This window comes from Ailuropoda melanoleuca, chromosome 13 (genome assembly GCF_002007445.2).
Source record: "Ailuropoda melanoleuca isolate Jingjing chromosome 13, ASM200744v2, whole genome shotgun sequence".
NCBI lineage: Eukaryota > Metazoa > Chordata > Mammalia > Carnivora > Ursidae > Ailuropoda > Ailuropoda melanoleuca.
In genome coordinates this window covers 48,345,769-48,349,237 of record NC_048230.1, presented here as the reverse complement: position 1 = coordinate 48,349,237, position 3,469 = coordinate 48,345,769, and the positions used below count along the sequence as shown (strand labels likewise).

Sequence of the window (3,469 nt, the reverse complement as noted above, 5' to 3'; positions counted from 1 at the left end):
GAGAGGCCCCCCCGAGAGCGCAGGGTGGCACCTCCCTTTGGCTTCCTCGGAGGTTCTTGGGGAAAGGCTGCGCCGGCAGAGCCGCCCCTCCCACCTTCCCCGCCCGCTGCGTTACTTACATGGCTGCAACTTGTCGGGGCGCAACTTCCCGGCTAGCCTGCGCCCCGCCCCTCGTGACGCCGCCGCGCGCCGGCCCAGCGGCCGGGCGCAGCCGGGGAGCCCTCCGCGCCGCGCGCCGCCGCCTCCCCTACACTGCCGCAGCGCGCCGCAGTCCGGCCTCCCCGCCCAGCGCGGGGAAGGCTGGCTGGCCGCCTCGTCACGTGTCCTCGGCGATCGCCCAACAGGTCTGATCAATTTCTGTCTGCATCTGCCCGGTTCCTGCGCCTATCGATCGTAGATCTGTGTCTGCACACACGGAGGACAAGGAAAATGCATGCTTTGGGCCCTTGGACTTCTGGGTTACTGGGTGGAGGGGGTATATGCGCAAAAATTGGCCTTTCTAGAAGCTGGTCCCCTGGCTAATTTGAAGCCTGTAGGTTGACCAGCTCTTGGGATGTCTGCACTACAACCTGGAGCCCTGGCCAGACCGAGGGAGCCTCGCTGCGTAGAGGGCTGGCTTCCTGACCACACGTCACCCACAATGCTTTGCCGCCCGGACCTCCAGACAGTTCCCTGGAGGGTGGGGAAGGGGTGGTGCTGCCACTGTCCTCCTGGCGTCTCGCCGAAGAGGAAGATGTGGGAAAGAGAGTTAATGCCCTGTGATGAATTATGCCGCTGCCCTTAACCGGCCGCTGGCGCTTGGGAAGCATTTTTGTAGCCAGAATCTCAGACCTTTAGCTTTGCTCCGCTGCCAGCCTGAACCATCAGGGAAACCGCGAACTTGCTTTCTGCATTTTAGGACCCTACAAGCTTCTTTTCCTATTTCACTATGTAACTTGCCGAGAAAACGCTGCGGCTCAAGGTGTAAAGCATGCCTGGTGAAATGAAGTGGGAAAGGCGGAAGCATGCTTTCCAGACAGCAGTGTGGGGCCAGGCATCGCAGAGGGTTCCTTTTTACCGTCCTGAGGGACAGAGCAGAAGGAAAACCAAACTCTTGAAGGAGGGATGGCAAAGTAAAGAACCTTCTCGACATCTAAAATGAATCAAGCCTGCTGATGGTTGTATAAGTCATTAATTGTGAGAGCCTGTGTACCCTGGCTGAAAAGGCATATGTGCTTACGAAAAGTAATCCAGCAGAGTTTCAGGAAGAAAAAAGTCTTCTATCCCACCTCTTGTTTATTTTACAGAGGCAGGGGGATATTATGGAAGAAAGTATTCACTTTCAGATCAGGGCCCTTTTAATAGCCCACCCACTCAAAATCAGGGAAAGCAGCATTCTTGAAATGAGTCAACAGAATTTCAGATAGATAACATTATATGATCTCTATTACTATACTGACGATCTTTTAATGGATTGATGTGATCCTTCAGGCAGGAGAATTAAAGGGGAAATTCCTCATAGAGTGCTCCTTCCACGAGAGTGGGGATATGTGCATAATCCTGGACATTTTCAAGGCTCTCCTGTAATTGTTGAATGAATGAATGAGTGAGTGGACATGGGAGATTGGAGTGATACCCGACCTTAATTATTAATTAGCCCCACACATTTCCTGAAGGGGTTATTTCTGAGGAGACTGTGTGTGTGTGTGTGTGTGTGTGTGTGTGTGTGTGTGTGTGTGTGTAGGAGAGAGAGGAGGATTCCACTGGCAACATTTATGGCAGATGTGATTTTGTAACTAATATCCACTGTGAAAAACAAACAAGCAAAAAAGATGAAACTGTAAACAGAAGGCAGTACCCGCCCACCCCCCCCAACATTTCAATACTATGCAAATATTTCAAAACAAACCAGTGAAAGCCAGTCCAGTACTGGTGGCAGGACCATTTGCAATCCATACTTACCCACAGTGTTCTGTTGCTTCCAGTTCCGGTGGTGAGGAGTCCTTTCCAAATATCAGAGGAATAAAGAAGTCACTTCCCCAGCTGTCATCATCTGCCTACACATTGAGCAAGAATATTTCAAGCACTATAGAAAAGGTGATGTAAATTTTGAGGGAGAATCTTACTAGATTTGTTCTGCTGTTCTGTTGGTTTTGTGTGCTGTTGTTGTTGTCATGGTATTTACTACTCCATGTCTGTGTTTTAGACAGTCCTTCGAACCCTAGAAGATGATCAGCCATCTGATTTTTTCAAGACAGGGAATAGGGTGATGAAATCTCATCAGAAAAGCNGCCATCTGATTTTTTCAAGACAGGGAATAGGGTGATGAAATCTCATCAGAAAAGCACGTAAGTGATTTTAATTGCTTTATCTTGCAGAAGTCACATTATATCAGTTCTCCAGGCTGATTATGTGTGGCTGGAAAAAAAAATAATGTCTGTGGATAAGAAATATGTATTTATATTTTTTATCCAGCAGAAATGAGTGGGCAAAGTGGTTTTAAACATTACAAGTTAGTAAAAATTCCAGAGGTCAAAATTCTGCCACTGTTAGCAGAGTCTATCATTTTGGGTAAGGCCCTTAATCACCCTTGTAGGTTTGTTTCCTTTTTTTATAAAAAAGGATGCCGATAATCACTTTTATTGATGTGCACTGACAGAGTCAACAGAAGTTATAAGAGGATTGGTCATGAGTTCCAAATAAGGACAATTCCTTTATCCATTTCTTCAACATATACTGAGCACATGTTAGCTATTGGCCATGATTCAACATCTTCCATATTTATTAAGGAAGCACATATTTTCAAATGATTGCTTACTGTGGTAGAAACCCCTGGACCAGTGACCCTCTGAGGTTTCCAGAAAGCATGTTGACCACTCATTTTCTTTTATCCTACCTGACCTATGTTCCTGAGAAGTATTATGAATCCTAGTGAGATGCTATGTTTTGGGTAAGTACACAGAAAAGAAAATATTTTCAACTCTGATTGGAGATCCTGCCTCAGAGTAAATCCCCCTGGGGGTAACCAGTTGCTCTGCTGGTCGTCATTCCCATTTCTCTGCTATTCACGAGACAGCAGTAATCCTATGTTTTCATTCATACTCTTTTTTAAGGCACCACATGATTTTTTCTCTCTCCTTTTAAACACGGTTTTCCTGAGTGTGTTTCCTATTTGAAAATACTTTAATAAGCTTTTGATTTGAGGTACAGGTTGTCTGTGCTACACTCTTTCATATTAAGATTTTAGAGGGCTCAGAATCACCAACAATTGGTGATTAAGTTGTATAAAACTTGCATCTTACACCTTGTTTACTTTTCATGGAAAACAGCCTTGAAAAAGAAGGCTGTGGCTTTTACTCGCTGGTGTCATTAAGCACTTCATCAATAGCAGAACAGATTGAGAGTTTACGACAGATTTTCTCCAAACTGGTGGTTTCTTTCTTTCTTTCTTTCTTTCTTTCTTTCTTTCTTTCTTTCTTTCTTTCTTTCT

The 3,469-nt window shown here is 45.8% G+C and overlaps 1 protein-coding gene and 2 long non-coding RNA genes across 3 annotated transcripts in view; 2 read left to right on the top strand and 1 right to left on the bottom strand.

The window, feature by feature from the left end:
* The window catches only part of SYCP2 (synaptonemal complex protein 2), an 89,872-nt gene extending 89,624 nt beyond the window's left edge, over positions 1 to 248 (bottom strand). Inside the window, exon 1 of the mRNA XM_034640040.1 lies at positions 120 to 248. The gene's annotated coding sequence lies outside the window, so the exon portion shown is untranslated. The remainder of the gene's footprint in view (positions 1 to 119) is intronic.
* LOC117795419 lies at positions 209 to 2,269 on the top strand. Its single transcript, XR_004619421.1, has 3 exons — positions 209 to 344; positions 1,965 to 2,076; positions 2,186 to 2,269. It is a non-coding gene; the product is annotated as an uncharacterized LOC117795419 (long non-coding RNA).
* Positions 2,270 to 2,287: 18 nt separating this feature from the next.
* LOC117795421 overlaps positions 2,288 to 3,469 on the top strand; it is a 5,225-nt gene continuing 4,043 nt past the window's right edge. Inside the window, exon 1 of the long non-coding RNA XR_004619423.1 lies at positions 2,288 to 2,327. This is a non-coding gene — a long non-coding RNA (uncharacterized LOC117795421). The remainder of the gene's footprint in view (positions 2,328 to 3,469) is intronic.